The sequence below is a fragment of the Diabrotica undecimpunctata genome, chromosome 9 (assembly GCF_040954645.1).
Source record: "Diabrotica undecimpunctata isolate CICGRU chromosome 9, icDiaUnde3, whole genome shotgun sequence".
NCBI lineage: Eukaryota > Metazoa > Arthropoda > Insecta > Coleoptera > Chrysomelidae > Diabrotica > Diabrotica undecimpunctata.
In genome coordinates this window covers 11,507,188-11,532,779 of record NC_092811.1, presented here as the reverse complement: position 1 = coordinate 11,532,779, position 25,592 = coordinate 11,507,188, and the positions used below count along the sequence as shown (strand labels likewise).

Genomic DNA, 25,592 nt, shown 5'->3' with positions numbered 1-25,592 from the left:
TTTAGACTAATTACCACTAAAGGAAAGAAACTTCTATTGGCTATCAACGAACATAGGTGCGAATCAATATCTACTGGCCGACCAACCTATTGGTCTACAGATAGAAATAAAATTCCTAACTTAATAGATTTCTTCGTAATTAAAAATATTTTAGTTAATTACCTAGACATTGATGATAGTTCGGAAATAAAGAACTCGGATCATTTACTCATAGTGTTAACTCTAAGCGATACGATCATTAAAAAGCTAGATGAGGAAGTTAAACTGTTTGTGCACAATATCTAGCAAGCAGCATGGGAAGATACACCTGTGATGAAACTAAGGGCATAGGGTATTAATTATCCAAAATAAAACTTCTTCATGTACCATGTCCTTTCAGAACGTTGGTTACCATCATAGCTATCTCAATTTTATTCACTGCTACCCTAAATAGCATGCTTGTATCAACACCATACCAATCTCGCAAGTTCTTCAACCATGAGGTTCTTCTTCGTCCTGGACTGCATTTGCCTGCTATTTTTCCTTGCATGATATTTTGTAGCAACCTATATTTGGGACCTCTCATTACATGTCTGAAATACTCCAGCTTTCTCTGCTTGATGCTTTTTATGATCTCAGTAGTCTTGCTGAGACGTTCTAGTATTGTGGACTTTTAAAATTCTTCTATAGCACCACATTTCGAAAGCCTTAAGGCGATTTAGATCAATTTTATTCACAGTCCAGGACTCAACACCATAAAGTAAGACCGAGAACACGTAGCAGCGAAGTAGGCAAATCCTCAATGTCAATTTTAGGTCTCTGTTACATAACACCTTGGACATCCTTCTAAAAGCTGCTCTAGCCTGCTCTATCCTAGATCTAATTTCGCCGTGACTTTCTGCGTTACAATTTAATTGCTGTCCAAGGTAAACGATTTTGTCAACTTGCTCATGTTTGATATTATTTACATAATTATAGAGACGGTTTTATATGCTGTTGTTGTTGTTACTTATTACGATTATTTTGGTTTTCCGTATGATCAGATCCAGACCTGTCTCCCTACAACTCTCAACGACACTATCAAGTAGTGTTTGCAGATCTTCTTGTCTAGAAGCTAAGTAAGCCTAAGTAAATAATAAAACCAATAATCTATGGAAGAATATGGTAAGAAACTAGGTCGCCCCAAGATAAAATAAGAGAAAAGAATGAAAATAACGAACACTACCAATATCCCCATGAATATTCCCGTAACAGGTTACCCTTTGCATGGTACATATTATATGCATCTGGTCAATTAAAAATGTCATTATCAAGATAGTAACTCGAAAAATTAAACAAAGTTAAAGTTGGATACACTATTATTTATTTTTATTTACGAAATAAGTTGCCAAAATATTTTTAACAATAGTTTTTAAATAGATATTACGTCAGTGCTTTATTCGACGGGATTAAAACAATAACTAAACTGGACATTTAAATTGTATCCGTTTGCTAGTAGATGGTATAATTAAATTGTGTTCGCTAATTGCGTTAAATAAAAAGCTGGATAATTTATATTTCGCTATAATTGCTCAAATTGATTAGTTTAGTCGATTGAGTTAACCGAAAATTATTGAAAACTGTAATAAAGCGATTAAATCTGTAGTTTTCTGAATGATTCGTTTTTTCTATAGAACAGTTTTTTTATGGAAATTTTTTTTATATTTTTCTATATAACAGCTAACATGTAGTATAAGCAATTTTACAGGAATTTTGTTATTCTTCAATATACAGTGATGAGTGCCTTAAGAACCGGCAAAATAACGCAAAAGATAGAAAACATAACACGTTGTGAAATAAAAATTGATGAAAGTAGTAGAGGTGGGAAATTATCGATAGAAACCTCTAATTTACATTAAATTACATTAGGACTATCCATAGTTTCCCACCTTTAGACGTTAGCTTATGAGCTGGTTGACTTCAGTCATAATATTACAAGTATGACGTCGAATATTTACATTTTTTAAATTTCGCATAAAGTAAAAACTGATTGAAGGCAATAAAGCAAATGTAAGTAAACAGTTTAATTAGTAGTAATTTGATAATTAATTCTGTTATGACGAATACAGAATAACAAGCTATAATAATTCTGTATTGAGAAGAGTGTATGCCACGTCTCAAATCATAGTTTATTATTGATCAATACTTTAATTTTGGATAAAAAAATACTCCTACTTAAATTGTTTTTACTTACATTACGTGATACGTATTACTATGACTGAAGTCAACAAGCTCATAAGCTAACGTCTAAAGGTGGGCAATTTTCGATAATTCTAATGTAATGTAAAGTAAATTATAGGTTAATATCGATAATTTCCCACCTCTACTACTTTCATCTCTTTTTATTTCACAACGTATTATGTTTTCTATCTTTTGCGTTATTTTGCCGGTTCTTAAGGCACTCATCCCTGTATATTCAACTCTATAACGAATTTTAGATATTAAGCTATTATAAATTTTTATTCTTTCAAAAAAATAAGAGTCGTTATATCTGCTACGAGTATTATAGGAGATAACAAAAAAATATTAACGCAAAGCTTTTTATGGCGTTATATTATTTTTTTCTCTATAGAGAAAAAAGTAAAATGCTGAGGCGAGCGTCACGGAGATAGCGCCATGAGCAGGCTGCATGAAAAATAACTATCAAAATACACACATTAAATAAGAAGTAAAAAAATTTCTGTTCATGAATGAAGACTACAGGGAAAGAACTTGATAACTCCAATTTTTGACATTTCTTGTTTTTAACCTTCCTACTCTCCCGAAGTAAATGTTACAGTCTTTGTCTATGCATTCGGGTGGACCCAGTGGATAAAACTCATACCTGTTGTGAATTAAATTCCAATTTTTTTTATTAATTCGTAGAAGCTTTTGTAGTTTCATGTTATCGATATATCAAAACTAAAGACATTTTTTTGTAATAAAAAATATAATAAAACTTTATATTCAATTAAAATTATATATTTATTCAATACAACTTTTACAAAAGATATTTGAATGATCAGGACAAATAAACCTCTTACATGCTTGACCCCTTGTACGAGATTTTCTGTCTTTTTCCCATACGCAGTCTTTACACCTTTCACGTTTTGGGCTTTCATTTGCATTTTCACTTGTTCCAGCTACTGCATGTAAATTTATTTGTATTTTTTGTGGAACGTTTGTTGTCATTCGGGTAGTTCGGCATTTTTCTGTTAAATTATATGCCAATTCTTTTATAAAAAGCCTTCTTTTATGTAGTTTGTTCCTATTATATTGAGGATTTACAGGCATATATAACACATATGCGTTTATTACAGCCAAATCTAAAATATTATAAAATAAGCAAAGTGGCCACCTTCCAAAGTTGACCATTCCTTTCCTCCCTATAGCATGCTGGTGCGTGATAGGAGTTCTCTATCAGCTAAGTACTTGTCGTGTGAAAGTTCAGGGAACAAGAACTCCAACACAATGTCCTACCCCGATCAAAGTATCTCTAGTGACATCATTAATTACTTGCTGGTACACCAGGTCCCAGCTCTAGGCTACGTCCAAGGATGTGGGCCCCTCTTATCTCTTTTTTTGGGTTTTGTTAGTATTTTTGGTTGCTTTCGCCTTTTTGTAATTTTTTTGGTTGCCGATGCCGATTTTTTGGGTTTATTGTGATTAACTCTATCATTTTAATTTTGCTATTAACATACATATTCAGCATTATAAAATTTCCAACGAAGTCTCAGAAGAAACGTTGACCCGGTAGACAGGTTCCTAGATCTCTTGAGTGCCATTACTTGGCAATAACGAGCAGTATGGAACCCAGATAAGTTTGGCGGTCAACTTCTATTTTTACTTGTGTGTTCTAGAAGACAGGCAGCTTTACTGCTAGGATATGGGATTAATTGCGTATCAATAATTCCAAAAATCAAAACTGTTCTCTTTAAACGTCAAAAATGTTTTATTCTCCAAACATTTTATAACTGTTTATCATTTTAAAATATTTATTTGGTTCCAGATTCCATGGTATCAAGTACCTTGCTTATGGAAAAAAAGGACACAAAGATCATGTTAATATCCTGAAACGAGGCTGTCACATAGACTGACTTCGCCCGTTTTTAGGACAAACCCTTTCTACCAAAACGTAAGTTTTTTGTCATATTTTATAGATTCAAAATTTCTAGGAAATAGTCACTTTTTACCATGTTAACAATATACGCTTAATAATTGAAACTTTAAAAGGAAACCAGCCAGTAATTTTATTGCATTTTATTTTTTTAGCATTAAATATTTACAGCAATGGATTATCTAACCATGTCCATAAATTTTCAGAAAAATGTTAAAATAATAATGTAAAATAAATTATATTTAATTTCTTTGTTACAAATTTTATAAAATATGTAGATAGCTTTGAATGTTCCACGCTGCATTTGAGATTTAAATGTCAAAATACCTATTTCTTTGTTTCTTTGCGTTCCAATTTTCCAATATATATATAATAAAAGAATTGAAGGCAACCACAGACAATGCAGAAGTCAGAATGGCGATCTATTAACAACAAGGAAAGATGTGTTGAATAGATGGGTGGAATACTTTAACCAGGCACTTAATATAGAGGAAGAATCAGAAACCAAGCTCTGAAATTGTTTAACCAGGACATGCGTTTTCTTCTGCGACTCCTTCTACCCTGTATTCTTCCTTGCATTATTAATTGCAACAAGTTATAACGCTCGTCTCTCATGACATGTCCCAGATATTGGAATTTTTTAACTTTAATTGTATTTAAAACCTCTTTATCTTTTCCCATTCTTCTCAACACCACGACATTCGTGACTCTATCCACCCAACTTATTCTTAATATTCTTCTGTAGGCTTATAACTCGAAGGCTTCTAATCTGTCCGAAACATCTTTCTTTAATGTCCAAGCCTCCAACCCATAAAATAATACGGAGAACACGTAGCATTTTAGAAGTTTTATCTTTAAAGAGATTGAAATGTCCCTGCTGGAGAGTACTTTTTTCAGTTTGTTGAAAGAATTTCTTGCCTGTCCTATTCTTGTCTTTATCTCTTCTGTGTACTCAATATTTTCGTTAATTTTTGTACCCAGATATTTATATTTTTCAACTTTTTAAATTTGTTCTCCATGTATTGTTATGTTTTCTTGGCGCTGTTGGGCTTTTGTAATTACCATAATTTGTGTCTTTTTTGTGTTTAGGGACAGTCCGTTTTCTTCACTGACTTCTACCACTCTGTCAACCATTTGTTGTAAATCCTCAAAACATTCCGCTAATAAAATAGTGTCGTCGGCAAACCGTATATTATTGATTGGTCGGCCATTTATTAAATTCCCATAATTAGTTCTTCTAGTGCTTCCTGGATTATTTCCTCTGAATACATATTGAACAAAGTTGGAGACAGGACACAGCCCTGCCTGACGCTCCTCTCAATCTGTATTTCATTTGAAAATACGTTGTTCTCTTTTACCACAGCGATCTGATTATAATAGATAGCGCTAGTGATCCTGATGTCTCTCATATCTAAGTTTTTCTTTTCAAGTAATTCGATAAGACGGTTATGTCTGACCTTATCGAAGGCTTTGTTGTAATCCAAGAAACACATATATACTGGCTGATTAACATCCATGTACCTTTGAACAAGTACATTCACAGCGAACAGGGTTTCCCTCGTTCCAAGTGCATTTCTAAATCCAAATTGTGTGTCACTTATGTCCTGCTCAAGTTTGTTGTGTATTCTCCGGTGTATAAATTTTAAACATATTTTGAGCGTATGACTCATTAAACTTATTATCCGGTGGTCTTGGCATTCTTTTGCATTTGGTTTTTTTGGTAGTGTTATGAATGTTGGCATCAGCCAATCTCTGGGAATGATTCCTGTACTGTATATTGTAGTGAATAAGTCGACCAATATTCCAATTTGCTGTTCTACTATTAACCGTATTATGTCTACAGGTATTTCGTCAGGAATTGTGGCCTTGTTGTTCTTTGTTCGCTTTATCGCCTCTAATACCCCATCTTCTGTTATGTCTGGGCCGTTGTCGAAATTTTCCTGCTCTAGTACTATCTCAGTCCGTTCGTCTTTAAATAGCTCTTGAATATTGTGTTCGTGGGGGAAATACACGCCATTAAAACAAAAAAAAAAGTATACTTAACTTCAAAATGTACAATTAAGTTGTTGTGTTTAAAACCATTATTAGGTTTTGTTCTGACATCGTTTTTAAGCAAAGCTGCAATACTGGAATTGTACTACTTTTCCTATCGTAAAATGCTGAGACGAGCATCACGGAAGTAGCGCCACGACACGGCGTGACTAAAGTAGCGCCACGAAATAGCGGTTCGTGGTTCGTAGTCACAGTAGACAGTTGGAAGAGTGCATTAATGCGACGAGGAGAGTGCGCTATACAACATGTAAACTTTTTCAATTTTATTAAAATCTATAAAAAAATAACAAAAAAAATTACTCTACTGTTCAATTTTAAAAATATTAAAATTTTGAAAGTACAGAAAACATTGTACGAAGCTTTGTGCTAGTCTGATGTACCGTCTACTGTATATTTTTTTGTTCTTTAACAGGTTATATACTTGGTACAATTTTTGTAAAATCCATCTTAAAGCTCCATAAACATTTTATATCGGTTCCCTTAAATTTGCCGGTGTGTGTATATTGGCATGTCTACATCAAAATTAGAACTAAATTATTAACTCAATAATGTGAAATTCAAGCTTCGTATGTGACATGTTGTCAATTTCCCAAATCTAATCGGGTCGAAGAGCATTGATACTTGAGTACATTGTATTGTAAATATGTATACAATCTATCATTCACCACGTATACCAATATTTGAAAAACTTCTGATTAAATCTCACAATATGAAACAATATTTAAGTCGTTACTTAAGATACTTTCACAGAATGATAAGTATTTATTTATAATTTTACTGTTATATCACTGTATAAGTTATATCACTGTTAGAATTATTATATTGCAACAATTGCGAAAACTATATTATAAATTATAAGTAACTCTGCAGTTTTTTAACTTGTTAACTTTTGTTTATAATTTATTTTTAAAAAGACTCTTCTCAATAAACTAAAACATGACACATTTTAAAAAAGCCGAGAAAACTGAAAAAAGACTAATGAAATTGTTAAAATAGTTTTCACTTTATAAAATATTATAGCGATGGAGCACAAATTAGTCAAACTTTTTTCACGTAAGCAAGCAAGCAAAGTAATTTAATTAAACCCAGCCTGTGAGAAATGTTCACCCCTAAGAATTACGTTCGGGTGTAACAATTCATAGGAGCGAGGTGTATTAACTCGAGTAAAAACAGGAGTCACTCCATCGCGCTCCAATGCTCCAGACCATCCCTTTCCCCCCTATAGAACTCTGATGCGCGATAGGGGCACAACTATCAGCCAAATGCTCTTCATGTAGAGATCCTGGATAATAGAACCCTAACATGGTTTTCTAACCGAATTCAAAACTCAGGACAGCGCATTGTCGCTATATCCCTGTTATCTTAATGTGGCTTATCCGCGATCTAAAATCTTTTTTCACGTCTAAATCGGAATAAAGAAAACGATATAACTGTTTTTTCCTGTATCTTTACATCTTCAGTCGTTCGAGCTGATTCAGATTCAAACCGAAAAGTCCAACTATAGTCTCTAAAATTTCCCCCCCTTTAGTGGTTCACACACAAAGGTGCCATCTACTTTGACGGCAAGGTAATTGATTCCAATTTGGACGCGAAAAAAGTTTAACTAATTTGTATTCCATCGCCATAATATTTGGTTTATTTTATTAGACCAATATCAAGCTTTTGCTTAAAGTTCCAATCATAAGTGTGGAAACGGTCTATTATCTCATGACTTAAATATTTTCAGAGTTAAAGCTCTAGTCGATTTTTATTTTTGTTTTTTAAACTTTTTGGATAAAAAATTACTTTTAGTCCCACTATAACGCATATTTTTATCTAAAAAACTAAAAGCCCATATTTTTCTAAGTACAACCGTACCAAACTCATCATATTCAAACTTCAGAGTAAAGGGGCAGCAGGACTTTAGCGTATTTCCCCATGTTAAGTCCCATAAGAAATCGTTAAGTTTCATTCTGCTCGTTTTTGTCTCGTTTCGTATCGGAGGCGCGACGGCTCGTCCAATCGTGACGTGCAAGGTATCATTGGAAAGAGGAGGGAATAGCAAATACGCTAACACAAAACACAAAGATGGCGGCTTATAACCAAAAAGACACTAAGCTTGTAACGTCTAAACGGCTCAACGTACAACATCGTGCAAGGTATCAATGAAAGGGGAAGTGGCAACCAATATGTTAAGATAAAAATCAAACGGAAAGACTTTGCCAAAACGACATTACAGCATAATTTCGTTGTTATTATTCAGATTACTACCTGTAACACGTTAAATAAAAGAGGAGGGGATATCGAATACGTTAACACAAAAAACAAAGACAGAGACATTGCCAAAACGGCACTATACCGTATTTCCGTTTCTGTTGGTCAGATCTTTGCGATTAAGGGCTCGTTGGAAAGAGGAGGAGATATCGAATATGTTATCACAAAAAACAAAGATAGCAGCATTGTCAAAACGGCACTTCGTTGCTATTGATCGGATTTTAGCATAATAGACGTTGAAGAAAAGAAGAGTAGTCACTAAGGCTAACAAAAAAACAAACAAACATAACAATGCTAAAACGGCGCTATATCATATCTTTGTTGCTATTGGACCTATGTTGACGTCTGAAGGGGATTGGATTTCGTCTATTACAGTTCATCATCTCGTCATACAAATCGTCATATGTCGACTACATCCTTTAACTATGCCCAAACCACCTAGCACCTGTCATCGTAAAAAGATACTCCTTCAGCCTATCGCTTCTTTTCTCTCTCTCTCTCTCTCTCGAAACAATGCATGAAAGGAGAGGTGACACTGAAAACGATATAACGTACAACAACGTGTGAGGTATTACTAGAAATGGAATATGATTAATCGAAGAACGTACAGTATGTACGTACAATATACCATTCTTACAGTATGACTGAACCAACAATATATACATTTAAGGATTCTACAGTATTCACTGCCTTCCCTCGCTCAACCGTTTACATCTCTCTCTGTTGTTCCATTCTCCATCGTTTAGGCCTCTCTTACTCATGGCGTCGTCTACTTCGTTCCTCCAGGATTTTCGGGGTCGTCCTATGGGGCTCCATTCGGTTATTCTTTTTATCCATTTGCTGTCGTTAGTTCTTCTTACATGTCCATACCACTTTAGTCTTTTTTGTTCTATATATGTTACTATGTCTGTTTCTATTGATGTTCTTTGCTTTATTTCGTCATTACTTCTCCTATCCATTCTTGTTACTCTGCAGCATCTTCGCAGGCATTCCATCTCTGCTGCTACTATCTTACTGCTATTTTTCTTGTTTATGATCCAATTTTTAGCCTCATATGTCATAATACTTCGCACTAATGTTTTATAAATCTGTGTTTTTGTCTTCATATTTAGGTGTCTATCTCACCATACTGAGTTAAGTTGTCGGATTGCTGTTCTTGTTTGTCCTAATCTTTGTGTAATTTCTTTCTCTGTTGTTGTCTTTTTCGTGATTATAAACCCCAAGTATATGAATTTATCCTTTCCTTTGATTGTTACGTTGTCATCAATCTGTAGATCTTCTATGTCTTCTTCACTTGTAGATAGGTACTCTGTTTTCGCAAGGTTAATATCTAGGCCAGCCTTGGTATATTCTTCTTGTAGTTTCTTCATTATGTAGTCAAGGCTCTCTCTAAGTATATTTTGAATAGGGTTAGAAATGTGGAACAACCATGCAGGAGCCCTTTTTTGCGAGCAGGAGTTGTGATGAAGTCTCCTATGATTCTTGTTCCCATTTTAATGGACACTTTATTTTCTTTATACAGAGCTTTTGTAGCTTCTATGAGTTCCATATGTATTTCTAATTTGTACATTGCCTCCCATAGTTCTGACTTTGGTACAGAGTCATACGCCTTTCTCAGGTCCACAAATGCCAAATGTATATCTCTATTTTTTGCTTTTTTCTTTTCGAACAGTTGTTCCAGTGTGTATATGTGGTCTATGCATGATCTTCCTGCCGTGAAGCCTGCCTGATCCTCCCCGATTTTGCCTTTTATCGCTTGCTCTATCTTTTCTCGCAGTATCTTCCCATATAATCTCCCAAACCAACAGACATCCTCTATATAATCTTCTCTGATTGAGTACCTACTACTATACACGGATCTCCACTTAACGTGCATTACTATACAGAACTATTATTCTGTATATGCGTATTATTTTTATGAAAATTATTGAATACAGATGTATTGTGAGTTGCATTCTATATTTTATCTTCGGCAATTCGGGTAATATTATGAAAATCATCGATACCTTGCACGTTGTTTTACATTGAGCTGTGTAGACGTTACTAGCTTAGTGTCCTTTTGGCTATACGTTACCATCTTTGTTTTTTGTGTTAACGTATTCGTTATTTCCTTTCTCTCCACCACGAAACAAGACAAAAATGAGCAGCAGAACCAAAATGCGTAGGCGACTATCTCATTACTAGAATTCTGTTCTTGGCGGCGTGACACAGCTCGCCTGTATTGTGTATTCCTGTCCATTCTTTAATATTGCTTAACCAGGATAATTGTTTGCGGCCGCCTCCTCTCCTAGCTTCGATCTTCCCTTGTAGGATTAACTGTGGTATTTCATATGTTGCTCCTCTCAATATGTGCCCAAGGTAACCAATCTTGCGTTTTTTTAATTAATTTAAAGAGTTCTCTTTCCACGCCGGCTCTCTTAAGGACGTCATCGTTTTGAACTCTATCCACCCAAGGTATGCGCATCATTCTTCTTAATGACCACATTTCAAATGCTTCAAGTTTGTTGATAGATGTTTTTTTCAAAGTCCACGTTTCCATGCCATAAAGCAAGATGGACCATATGTAGCACTTGACCATTCTGTAGCGTATTTCGAAATTTAGGTTTTGATTACGTAGGAGCGGTCTGAATTTCACAAAAGCTTGTCTTGCCATTTGTATTCGGGTTTTTATCTCTTGTTGTGGATCCGATTGGTCATTGATTGTGGTGCCAAGGTATTTAAAAGTTTTCACGCGTTTTATGCGATCGTCACCTATGCATATTATCGGGTCACCGGGTCGGGTGACCATATATTTCGTTTTCAAAATGTTGATTTTGAGGCCATATTTTTACCTATGCTATTCACCCTATCAAGTAATAATTGCTGATCTTCCAATTTATCAGTTATAATCACTGTGTCGTCCGCATAGCGTAGGTTGCTAATTGGTATGCCGTTCACCTTAATGCCTAATTCCGTGTCTTCTAATGCTTCCGCAAATATATTTTCAACATATAAATTAAAAAGCATGGTAGAGAGTATGCAGCCTTGGCGGACACCTTTCCGGATTTCAAATTCATCCGTATATTGGTCTTGATCAATCCTCACCTTTGCCATTTATTTCCAGTATAGATTCTGAATAATTCTGATCTCCTTCTGGTCAATGTTGGCCCTATGTAGTAGTTCCATCATGATATCATGTTTAACATTGTCAAATGCCTTCTCGTAGTCGATGAAGGTGAGGTAGACATCTTTTCGTTGATCTAAACAGTTTTGTATTAAAGTGTTCAAACATAAAATTGCCTCTCTTGTTCCTAGTCCTCCCTTAAAACCGAATTGTATTGACCCGCTAAGTTCTTCTAGTATCTTGTACATTCTTGAGTGTAATATCCTAAGGAAGAGTTTCAGCAAGTGACTCATTAAACTGATTAAGCGGTGTTCATTGCATTTTGTGGCATTAGCTGTTTTTGGGATCATCACAAAGGATGACTGCAGCCATTCTCGCGAAATGTAATATCATAAATTCTATTGAACAGCTTTACCAAGATTTCGATATTCTCCTCGTCTAGTAGTTTTATTGCTTCTATATTAATTTCATCTGGACCTGTTGCTTTATGCATCTTTGTGGTTCTAACTGCATATTCTATTTCACTTCGCATTATTGATGGCCCTGATAAGTTTTCGGAAGGAAGTTTGCGCGTTGGTTGTGTTGGTCTTTCGTCATTAAAAAGTCTTTCTGCGTATTCTTTCCACGCCATTGCTATCTCCTCTTCTGACTCTATGTATTCGTTTCTGTCGTTGCGTATTCTTGTTCTGTGGTGGCTTTTGTGTATATTCGATATTTCTTTGATCTTCTTATGTAGTCCAAAACTATCTCCTTTTTCCTGCAATTGTTCTATTTCGTTGCACCCTTCCACCATCCAACGTTCTTTTGCTTTCTTAATTTTCTGCCGAATTTCTTTGTGTATCTGTGTATACTGAAATTACCTCTGTTTCCTTTTAACTTACAGTGGTCATTTGTTATTCCCCATAGGGGTCTACATACGACGTAGGAGTATGTACGGTTCCCCATGACTCACCCTGTATACAATACAATACCTATGTATGTATATTCTGAAATCTATCGTTACATTTTAATTTCCTCGAGACGAATGAAAATAATTGTTCCAAATATAATTTTATTTTATTAAAATGATAAGATAATATTATTTTATTTCATTCGTTCTGTTCCTGATAATACCGTATTATCCTACCAGGAAGTATCACTGACACGATCACGTAACAATGTTTATTCTCCCTAAAATGTGGTATCGATTTAGATATCCGCTCCGGGCTTGAACTAAAACGTTTTTCTTTACTTTTTTGTCAGTTTGGATTCAGATGCGACAGAACTATTAGGCCAAAGCATTTATGGATGAAGCTTTTTGGTTCGTTAAGCATGCCTACAGCGTTTCAATTCGACGATCTGGGTCACATACCGCCGGAGATATATCAAGTTAGTGAAGCCTGTGTAATAAGATTTAAAATTTGACAAGTGGAAGCAAAATTGGAGAAGGACAGTATAGTAAATCTTGAAACACTCGATACTGAACCCTCTTTTTTTAATTTTCGCTACAGAAGTCGTCAATGTAGATTAATGCTTAAAGTTACATGTTAATCAGAGCTTTCTTTTTTCAAGAATTATAATTTCTTAAATAAATGAGCTTTAATTAACTGAGTCATTAATTGAGCTTTTAATTAACTAATAACTCCCCCCCACCTAAGATACGAATCAACTTATTTTTATATTAAGTTACATTTATAAGTAACTTATAAAGTTACTGAACTATAAGAAGAACAGTATAAAGTAAAAATGACTGAAATTCTTTTGATGATAATGAAGGACCATTATCAGACATTAAGATCAATGGTATTCCATGTCTCGCAATGATATTTAATACATGCTGGACACTGTTCAACTTTATTCTTTATATCCACTGTCATTCCTGACCAAAAAACCACTGCACGTGCTTGCTGAATACATTTTTCATATCCTAAATGACCTTCATGAATTATTTTCATGATTAATAACTTCCATGTATATGTTACTCTTCATCTCCACTATCAGTATTATCTGGATCTTCTACTGGTGCTCGACTTAATGTATCAGCGACAAAAAGAAATTTTCCTGGAGTATAGCTAACTTCTAAGTCATAAAGCTGTAAGTTTAGCATCGTTATTTGCACACTGACAAAGGCAATGCCATGGAGTAATGAATATTCAAGACTACGAAACAAAAATGGAAAAGACACTCAAACCATGGAGGAGAAAGTGCGAAGGAATGGGCATACCAGTAAGAGACGAATACCTATACACCTTAAGTTTTGCCGACGATCAAGTAGTCATCGCACAAGATGAAGAAGATCTCAGCTTTATGCTCAGAAAACTAGAAGAGGAATATAAAAACAACGGAATGGAAATAAACTTAGAGAAAACCGAATACCTAACAACAGAAAACAAGGATATGAGAAACCTAGAGATAGACGAGGGAAGACAAATAAATGGAACAGATAAATTCAAGTATTTAGGAACCATAATATCGAACCAGGGAACAACAGAAGAAGATATAAACAACAGACTGAGACAAACAAGAAACTGTATAAGACAACTAAACTCAGTGTTGTGGGATAAGACCATTACGATAAAGACAAAAAAGAGAATATATAATACCCTGACAAGAAGTATCCTGACATATGGGTCCGAAAACTGGACAATAAACAAGAGAAATAGAGGTAGAATAAGAGCAGTAGAAATGGAGTTCCTGAGGAGAAGCTGTAGACTTACAAAAAGAGGCAGAATTGAAAACGCAGAGATTAAGCGGAGAATGGGAGTGCAATCAGACATAATCGACTATATAGAGGAGAAGAGACTATCCTGGTACGGCCACGTCAGAAGAGCGGACAGAGGACGCTGGATAAACAAAATCACATAATGGAGCCCGATTGGAAGAAGAAAAAGAGGAAGACCCCGAAGGTCATTCAGAGATGAAATCGACGAGGCTATGGAGAAAAGAACCCTGCGAGATGGAGACTGGAATGACAGGGAAAATTGGAGAAAACGGTTGAGTGAAGGAAGACAGTGAAAACTGTGGAAATCCTTAGTAGTAGTACATCCCAAACGATACGACATATCAAAGAATCAGTCAAAGTCTCATACATCAAGAAAGAATATCTTGCCACAAATTCTCGATGGGATTGAGGTCCGAAGATTACGCTGGCCAGTCCATCCTATCAATTTCATTACTCTCCATCCAAGCTTTAACCAATTTTGCTCTATGACAAGGAGCATTATCATCATGAAAAATAAATTTTTCTTCGCCAAACAGGTCTTTTCCACTACGCAGCATCTTATTCTGTAGTACCTCAATGCATTTGGTAGCATTCATCATCCCAGAGACAACGTGTAGGCGACCAACTCCTTGAGCGGACGTGCAACCTCATATCCCAACGGAGGTTGGATGTTTAATAATTGTGGGAAGAACACATTTTGGAGAAAATTCTTTACCAGGAAATCTTCTGACGTAGGCATTTCCAGCATGATTATTAATATTGAAAGTGGATTCATCACTAAACAGTACACTCTGCCACTGCTCTGCTGTCTAGATTCGATGTTCCTTGGCCCATTTCAAACGGTGCAATCTTTGTTTTTCTGAAAGCAGTGGTTTCTTCCGTGCCATACATCCTCTAAGTCAAAAACTAAGCAATATTTTCCTCACAGTGGAAGTGCACACGCTTACACCTGTAGATTCAGACCACAGCTTCGTCAATTGGGTGGAATTAAGGCTTCTGTCTTCTGTTCTTCTTAACGCAGCGTCATCCCGAACAGAAGTTTTCTTTGGTCGGCCACTACGCGGTCTGTCGTCGATTTTTCCTTGTTCAGCATACTTCTTAATGATTCTAACTACTGTAGATTGATTACAGTTTACTGCGGATGCTATTTTGCGACTAGATAGTCGTTTTTATGGTGAAAAATAATTTCAAAACGCTTTTCGTCCGATAATTTGGTTTGTTTGGTCTGAGATGACATTTTGACCTTTTTATTAAAAATCAAAGAGAGAATACATGTGTTAGGGTAACTACAGTGTTTATATAGTCAAAATATGTGGCAAATTTGTCATCAAGATTAAATTTAAAAGTACTTTAACGACTTAATAATCACCTCATAATTTTCTCGGATTATGGAAAATCCCTTCAATCAGATTATTTTAATCTTTTTTGTAAAATTTTGAGCTAGTAATTAAAAAAACATTAGTAAGTATACCGATAATGCTAATTATAAGCACAAACTTAAAATAAATTAGCGAAAATATACAAAAAACTTGTGTTAAACATCAAAAACCATAAGGCGCTTACGTAATGCAGGACTTTTTAGTACCACTGTAAGACAGGAAGACCATTGCGACCATTAGTTAGTTCTATCGGATCTTCTCTACAACCACTGGCAAAATTTCTGGCTGAACAACTACAACCATATGCAGAAGAAGCGGCTTCTTACGTCAAGAATGCAAGTCACTTCATCGAACGTACACAAGATGTAACTTTTAAGCCCGGACATTTGTTAGTCAGCCTCGATGTGGTTTCACTTTTTACGAATGTTCCTATAGATGAATCATTAGAAATTATAAGCAGAAAGTATCCAATACCACAGGATACTCTAAATTTAACAAAGCACTGCTTAAATAATACATATTTCAGCTATAAGGAGCAAAGATATAAACAAGTTGAAGGAGCACCGATGGGTTCACCATTGTCACCGGTAATAGCAAACCTGTTTATGCAAGAAATAGAACACCGAGCAATAGAAACAGCCGAATAGAAACCCAAACTTTGGCTTAGTAGGTACGTGGATGATACTTTTATAATCTGAACACATAGAGAAGGAAAACTAAAGGTATTTTTAGAACACGTCAATAAATATACACCATAAAATCTAGTTTACTATGGAACTGGAAGAAAACGAACAACTACCATTTTTAGATGTGTTAATAATAAAGAAAGAAGGCGGGCACATAGGACACACAGTATACAGAAAACCTATACATACCGACCAGATACTAAGTCATTCAAACCCTGATGACACGATCCGAAAGACTGACAGATGAAGAACATAAAAATAAAGAAGTGCATAATGTGAAAATAGCGCTAAGAAAAAACGGCTTTTCAACATATACCATTGAAAATGTTAATATTGCTCAAAAAAGAATTTATGATCCAACAGAGGAGGAAAGACCGATTGCAAAAGCCATTCTACCATATGTAAAGGGTACAATAGAGAAAATAGGAAGAGTGCTCAGAAAACAAAAAATAAAAACGATATTTAAGACCGACAGATAAATCTAAACCATTTTACCATTCGCCAAAACAAAAATAATGTTAGAAAATCAAGGAGTATACGAGATTCCATGTGGGGACTGTGACAAATCGAACATCGGACAGACCAAGCGAAAAATCAATGTTAGACGAGAAGAACATCAAAATGCCATCGAAAAGAGAGAAAAAACTTCGTCCCTTGTCCAACATATCTTAAACACAGGACATACAATAAATCAGAACAAATCTACGATGCTAGCTAACAGTGAAATTAAAAGAAAACGCGAAATCTGAGAATCAATAGAAATAGAAAAAAATCCCAACAGTCTAAATCAAAAGAGATGATGCTCAAACGCTTCCAACAACATTGAAAACGGCGTTAAAGAAAAAGTCTAAAACACATCAGATCACAAAATCAAAAACAAAAGAAAAAATAAGTGTATGATATCACTTTAGTAAAAATAAAGTACTTTAAAGATACAACAAACGTGGGAAACAATTTTGAAATTATACTCAAAATATACACTTTAATTTAAAGACAATTTTGCTCATCTAAATCTACATAAAAGCCAACGAATAATAAATAAAACCAAATAGCCCAATAACATGCACAACGACTTCAATATTTTCAGCTGAACGTTTAGAAGATTGCCAAGTTGTTTTTTAACATGTGCTGCCAGTAAGTCTGAATAACTGCATATAATTTGTAAACACTATAAAATTGTGTTTATAGTGTTATTTGAAAATAATATATTCGGGAAAATTTTTCATGAAAATTATGATCGATTCTGGAATTAAATACTATCATTTGTCATTTATCTTCACACATGCGGGAAAATGATCGTAATAGTCGATAATTAGATTCTCAATCTGTTTTCTTGTTTTTATACAGGGTGGTCCTTAAGTAATTGTACAAAGAAAAACCGTAGATTCTGCACTTTAAAATATTACGATTTAAGCCAACTTGCTTTAATAAAATGTTGATATTAAAAAATATACAGAGTGTTAAAGTGAAAATTTAAAATTTTATTTTCGCTATAACTTTTAAGCTTGTAAATATTTTTGAACAAAAATTTACAGTTGGATGCTTTTGAGTAGGATAAATTATAATTTTATACGTACTTTAATGTAACTAATAGAGGGCGCCACATATGCCACATGTGTGGCATAAATATGCACTTAACTTTTTTGCTCTTTAAATTATCTCTATTTTTGTTAAAAAATATTAAAGATACATTATTTTTACAAAGAAAAGGTATGCTTGTTAGTAACATGAAAATTGAACCGTTTTCGAGATAATCGCATTTTATAAGTCAGCTGCATAATAATTCTTAGTTTGATATTTGTGCGGTAAAGCACTGAATACCTGTAGATAAGCATAATTCATGGTTTATTCTTATTAAAACAACTCAAAGATGATAATGTAACATCACAAAATGCTTTGTTATGGGTGCTAAATGTCTTATTGGAGAAAAGATTCTTCATCTTCTTCTTTAGGTGCCGTGTCCGTATTCAGACGTTGGCCGTCATCATGTTTGCAATTTCCCTTTTTTATCGCTTCTTAAGTTTCTATAATGGCGTTGAATTACTTTTTCTCTATTGTAAAATGCTGAAAACTCAAAATATGTGGTTTATGCAAGATGGTATACCACCACATTCTAGAGATAAGACAGTTAGAACATACTTAAATACAACTTTTTTGAACGTTGGATTGGTCGTGGTAGTCATATCCCTTAGCAATGTGGTGAGATATTGATATAATTATTTAATTCATAAAAAATCCGAAAATAATAGTTATTATTCATTACGTAAATTGTTTACCCATTTTTATTAGGACAAATAGAAACTAGAGCACAGGCATTTAATAACACATATGTGTCTTGTTTCATAATACTTTTGCTACAACTCTAACCTTAAAGACTCAGAATTTTTACAAAAACATCATCGTTGGCCTAATAACCGATATTGTTATAAATATAGTAAACACACAGGCAATTTAGTTCAGCATAATATTAGTTCGTTAGTAAATCATAATAGTCCATTTGTTCGAGATGTAATTATAGTTACTCGTAAGCTGTAACGTAATTATATAAATAAGTAATGTCATCGATAGGTTATTCCGTGTGTATATAAGTAACCAATGAACGAGATACATCACAGTCTAATACATTATTTAACCTCTGCGACAAATAAGATGTAGTTCCATAATATACCATAAGATTTGGATATGTCCACAAGGAATCTACGTTCCTGTATTTGGCTGTATACCGTATATATTAAAAAAATTTATTAAAATCCTTTGTAAAAGGTATATATTTTTTTTTTTAAACCCCAAACGGGCTGTGTTAGACAAAACGTTTTCGGAATCCATTATTCCATCATCGGTGTCTAGAAGTACATGCTACTTGGCTACATTCATGTACTCCTAGACACCGATGATGGAATAATGGATTCCGAAAACGTTTTGTCTAACACAGCCCGTTTGGGTTTTTAAAAAAATATATACCTTTTACAAAGGATTTTAATAATTTTTTTTTATTTGGATATGTATCCAAAAGAATATATTCATCCATTATACATTATAGCCACCACGTAGCCCAGAATTTAATCCGCTTGATTTTGGTGTATGGGGCTTATTAAAATAATGTGTCTATAAGAATCCCATAAACATTCGCAATCAACTATGAGAAGAAATAAATACTGCAGCAGTGTTTTTAGAACCAATGATGCTATTTAATATGAGACGATCTTTTATGGAATTTATTGACAAATCAATTAAAGAAAATGGTGGACATATCGAACACTTACTTTGACAAAAAGTTATGTTATTTAGTTTAACCATTTCTTAATTTGGTTTGTAAACAAAATGTTTTGATTTTGACTTTAATTTAACAGAAAACGTAAAATGTTTGATGTAAAATCCTATTATTCTGTTATTTTGTCAAATCCTATTATTAATTATCCTGCTGATATATTTATTTTATTTAATATTTCGTTAACTATTAACTTTAGTTAAAGGTATTTTATACCAAAATTCAGAAGTATTAATGTTTTTGTCTATTTTTTCTTCGTTGACTGTAGTAATTGCCTTAAATCAGAATTATGCAGCTGATTTGTAAAATGCGATTATCTCGAAAACTGTTGAGTTTTGCAGTTATTAACAGTTATACCTGTTTTTTGTTAAAATAACGTATCTTTTTTATTTTTTATCCTTAATACAGGTAACTTAAAAAGCAAAAAAGTTAAGTGCAAATTTATACCACATATGTGACATATGTGGCGCCCTATGTCAGTTACATCAAAGTGTACATCAAATTATAATTTTTCATATTTAAAAGTACCCAGTTGTAAATTTTTATACATAAATGTTTACAAACATGAAAGTTATAGCGAAAAATAAAAATTTTAAATTTGCACTTTAACACCCTGTATCTTTTTTAATATCAACATTTTATTAAAGCAATTTGGCTTAAATCGTAATATTTTGAAGTGTAGAATCTACTGTTTCTTTTTGTACAATTACTTAAGGACCACCTTGTATAAAACTACACTCCAATTGTTTGTAATGAGAATTACATTTGTCTTGATGTTTCGATTTCCAGTGCAAAAATTTTTTTCAAAAAAAATTTGGTGAAGTTAGAAATTATGTTAACTTTTAAATGTTTAACAAGTTTTTCCAAAATTGAATGGAATTTGGTTGGGTGAAACTTGTTTTTTTGTGTTTGATTTTGTATTTACCTCCTACCTCTTATAAGTCCCTGGGAGGTCAAAACGACGTCATAATGCGGTGTTGTTTACCAATTCAAATGCAGAAACTGACAAACTCGTGCTCCTATGACATATATAATGTGTTAAATACATCAAACTAATAACAAACTTTTGCTAGAAAAGGTACTTTAATACACACTTATGTAAGGGACGATTGTCTAAAATTCGCTTTTGTTTGCCATGTTGTAGCGGCTTGTTTCCTTATGTCATAGTCTCATCTTACATTTGGACGTCTTCTTGATCTCTTGACGCCTCTTGGATACCACATTCTAATTGTAGTGAGCCATCTACTGTCAGTTCTTCTCGCTAGATATCCCGCCCACTGCCATTTTAAAAGATTTTATTCTATGGATTACATCAGTGACCTTCGTGTTCTGTCTAATCCATTCTATTCTTTCTAGATCTCTTTTTATTATACCTAGAATGCATCGCTCCATGAAAAAAGAAACGTTCCATCGACCTTTGAGTGACTTTAAGTTTTCTTTAATGTCCAAGTTTCGTAGCCGTATGTCATGATTGGTAGTCTACACTGATCCAATGCTGTTATTTCCATATGGAGTGGCATCTTCGATTTAATATAACTGCATTCCTACCAGTAGTAGTAGTACTGCAGTATTCCTTAATTTTTTGGCATATTCTGCAATAGAGGACTTAGAAATTCCATATCTTTTTGCGATGATGTCACATCGAGATGCTCCTTTACTATTGTCTGCGAACTTAACATACTTTTTTTATTGCCAATCTTGCTCCTAGGCATCGCTAAAATATAAATAAAAAATTAATATGTTTTACCTGCGGATGCCAGTGGGTACGTCACTTGGCCCTGTCCGCAGGTACAACATATGCCGCCATGTTGTAAAATATAAGAAGTCGGCATCACTGAATAGTTAATTACACTAACGTCTATCCTTTTGTGAGCTCAAAACGACAACGAATTAATAAAACATAAGCAGCGATATATTTAAAATATAATATAATTACTAACCTGCTAAAACGTTACTTTTCACAAAAAAAATTATAAATAACCGTTTCTATTTACTTTTGGCTGTAGTAAATATACAATACAATCGTCTGCTTTGTCTGCTTTGGACATAGCGTTCGACAAAGATGACGCGCTTGGTAGGAAATTTAAAAGTATTGATACGTTTTGAACGCCTCTCTCCGTGAGTAGAACAGTTCGCGGGTACATCAGGCTCCCTAATATATTTCTTGCAACTTTTAATTTTTTCCCGGTCTTTCCATAGCTTCTTCTCTTTCTATATATAGGTACTGTATTTTGTTAATGTTGACCTCCAGCCCCCACATTCTATATTCTCGGCTGATCGCCTATCAGCAATCCTATTCTCTTACATTTCTATTTCAACTGTCTCATTGCCTTATCAATGTATCTATTGAATAATACTGGAGATATCGAGCATTTCTGTCTGACTTCTTTAGTGACCAAGAGGCCTTAGATATTTTATTTACATTTAATTTTAGAGGTAAAATCTCTCTATAGTTCTTTCAGAGCATCACTGGGAGTAATATTCATATTAGTTTTCTTTTGGATTTCCCATAGCGTATAATTGAATAGTGTGTCATGTGATTTCGTTAAATCCACCATTAGTTAATGTAATTACTGTGCTGCTTAAAGCCTTATTTCTTTTACTTGGGTTATGCTAAAACTGTTGTGGATCTACTGGCTCTAAAACCATTTTGCTCAATGTTTTCTAGGAAAATTAAAAAATTTATTTAGTTAAACATAAAAAATTATTTAGGTGTCTTTTCATATCGTTTTTATTACCAAATTATCAAACAATGTATTGTTATCATCCCTTGTACAATTGAAACTTTCTATTTTTGTTGATGTCCGAAATTCGCTTCCAAATGACTTGCATTAGTAATAAAAATAAACGCGATAGAGGTTTTTTCGGATACTGATAGAAACATACAACAGACTGACCTACATATGTCCACCCTTATCCCTAATTGCCTTGTAAAAAAGTCGTTGAAAAACTCCCCCTGTTTCGTAATTTGTAAAGGGAAAATGTACTCTAGTCAGTTTATCATTCAACATATTTTATAAAGCATAAAGAAAGAAAAATACTTTAATACATAAACCAGTTATTTTATTTTAATAAAAAAATTTTAATTGAAAAAAACAATGTTAAAAAATAACAAAATACCTACTGAGACTATTGAATAAAATAGCTCAGTCGTCCGATATTTGAACTCTAAAAATCATACGAACAATTTAAATGAAAATGTCAATTTTGGGACTTCAAAAAAGATGCAAAGAAGTTTGCTAGTCCTATCCCCTGGCTTTCCCCTCATAGACAAACATAGATTTACAAATGATCTGTACAACGCAAAAAAAAATGTTTTAAACGAGAAATGCAGCTGAGATGATTTTAAACAAAAATGTTTATTAGCATTTTTTCTGTAGAATGAAGATTTTGAATTACGTAGACTACAAAAAAGCAAAATTAGTGGCATGGAATAAGAAAGCGTGTACCAGATTTATACCATGCGGTCCATATGTATGGAATAAATTCATTTTTAGCGTTATTTTGTAGATACTACGTGAAAAAAATCTGAAACAAGTCGATTTTTATTCTTTAACTGACAAATTACAGTATGAAAATATGATCCCCTCCAGCACCCCCTTTGTATTATAAGCACCCCCTCGAAAATTTTAAATAACAAAGGGGGTTGTGTGGCACTTTGTTAGAAAGGGATTTTAATGCTCTGTTCAGCAATATAAAGTTTTTTGAGTTTATGCAATCATAACTGAGAAAGTTGATTTTTACAATTAAATTAAATAATCAACTTGGATTTGGATTTTGGAATTCTCGTACAACATTTTGTATGACCCCGGCGGTTATCTTGTTAATTTCTTACGTTATCCCAACTTTTAAATCAGCAATATTTTGCGTGGTCTATTAAAATATACTTTAGAAATAATCATGTATTTTCGTATCTGTTCTGCTAAACATTAGGAAAAAAACTTTGAGGATAATAAAATATTAGTCAAAAAGCCAAATAAACAATTGATATGAATCTAGTAGGCTGCTGTGATTTAGGTATTTAAAGTTACTAAAAGACGTCAGTATAATATTTGTGCGCGTATTAAATTTAATTATGACTCATTTGTCAAAAGACTCAAAAAATATATATTTTAGTTATGATTGGTTGTGGTAATAAAACAAAAACTCAAAAGGAGATTTGTGAAATGTTTAATAATAAATACCCTGGTCAACAAGTTTCGCAGTCTACAGTTAGCAAAATTAAAAATACAGTTTCGTTTTACTGGACATGTAAAAAATATTGAAAAACTGGGTAGAAATGTTAAATTTACTGATGAAAAAAAGTTAGATGTACTTCTAGAGATTGAGGAAAATCCGCATAAGACAACTCGAGAAATTGCCACCGTCAATGATGTAAATAAATCATCTATTTTGAGAGTTTTGCATAAGGAAAAATACCACCCTTGCAAAGTTCAGTTGGTTCAGAAGTTCAAATGAAGATGATCCTAATAGAAGGCAAGAATTCTGTGAAATGATGATGGACAGAATGAACGCAGATTTGCAGTTCATAAACAAAATAGTTTTTTCTGATGAATCCACGTTTTATTTAAACGGAACGGATAACAAACAGAACTGTAGATATTGGAGCAGAGAAAATCCACACTGGGTGTGTGAGACTCACACGCAATATCCTAAAAAAGTTAACGTTTGGGCTGGTATCAGTAACAATAAAATTATTGGTCCTTATTTTTTTGAGGGCACATTGATGGTGAAGTTTATCTAAATTTTTTGATTAACTTTTGAGTGCCTACATTACGAAGATTTTTTCCTAATGTTAATCATCCAAATGAGATAGATCGATCTATTTACTACCAAAAAGACGAAGTTCCACCGCATTTTGCAAGTATAGTTAGAAATTATTTAAACGCGGTTTTTCCCAATGCGTGAATTGGTAGACGTGGAACGATCGAATGGCCGGCTGGATCCCCCGATTTGACTTATCTCGATTACTTCTTATGGGGTTATTTAAAATATAAAGTATATTTTAATATACCAAACGGTATTGCTTATTTAAAAGTTAGAATAACGGAAGAAATTAACAAAATAACCCCCGAGGTTGTACACAATGTTGTACGAGAATTATTCGCCTCGGTTATTGTCATGAAGTGAATGGTGGTCATTTTGAACATTTAATTTAAATGTAAAGTACGTTGAAAAATACAATCTAAATATTATGTGACATTATTATCTTCATTTAACCTAAAATTTTGATAGAAACATTATTTTACATCTTGAAAATCAATTTTCTCAGTTATGATTTACCAAACTTAAAAAACTTTATATTGCTGAACAGAGGACTAAAATCTCTTCCTAACAAGATGCCATACGACCTCCTTTGTCATTTAAAAGTTTTCAGGGGAGCTTATAATTCAAAGGGGGTGCTGGAGGGATATCATATTTTCATACTGTAAATTGTCAATTTAAGAATAAAAATCAACCCGCTTCAGGTTTTTTCCACATAGCACATGATAACGCTAAATATGAATTTATTCCATACATATGGACCACATGGTATATGCTTAGAGAAAATAAATACCCTATATAGAACTAAAACCATTAAACAACTTTTATAGTCTATATAATATAAAATAATCTGGAACACATACACACTATACAAAAATGAATATTTCGCTATAACTTTAGTTTAACTAGTTATTATGGTTAACCGAAACAAAAAAATAAACAAACTTCAACTGTTTTTGTATGGTTGAAAGCCAAAATATAGAATTTGTACACAACTAAAAGCACGTGAATAACTTTTACGATAAACGACACAACAAACAAAAGCATGATGGGACTAAATTTTAAAACTATAATTAAATACAACGTTATATTAATACAAAAGCTTCCTCGGAGATGATGAGATTACTAATCCCAAATCTACATGAGTAGTTTGAATAGTAATATAAATTGAAACGGTTATCAACAGTAGTCAATGGTATCACATTTTTAGTATTATAAATAATTTAAATTTGAATGGAAATGAAAATGGAACAGATTTTGTACAAACCGAAA

The 25,592-nt window shown here is 33.5% G+C and overlaps 1 protein-coding gene across 10 annotated transcripts in view; it reads left to right on the top strand.

Moving 5' to 3' along the window:
- Positions 1-25,592, top strand: part of pHCl-1 (pH-sensitive chloride channel 1) — a 446,892-nt gene that overhangs the window by 105,575 nt on the left and 315,725 nt on the right. For all 10 annotated transcript variants that reach the window (XM_072542726.1, XM_072542735.1, XM_072542734.1 and 7 more), the window contains exon 2: positions 4,007-4,132. The gene's annotated coding sequence lies outside the window, so the exon portion shown is untranslated. The remainder of the gene's footprint in view (positions 1-4,006; positions 4,133-25,592) is intronic.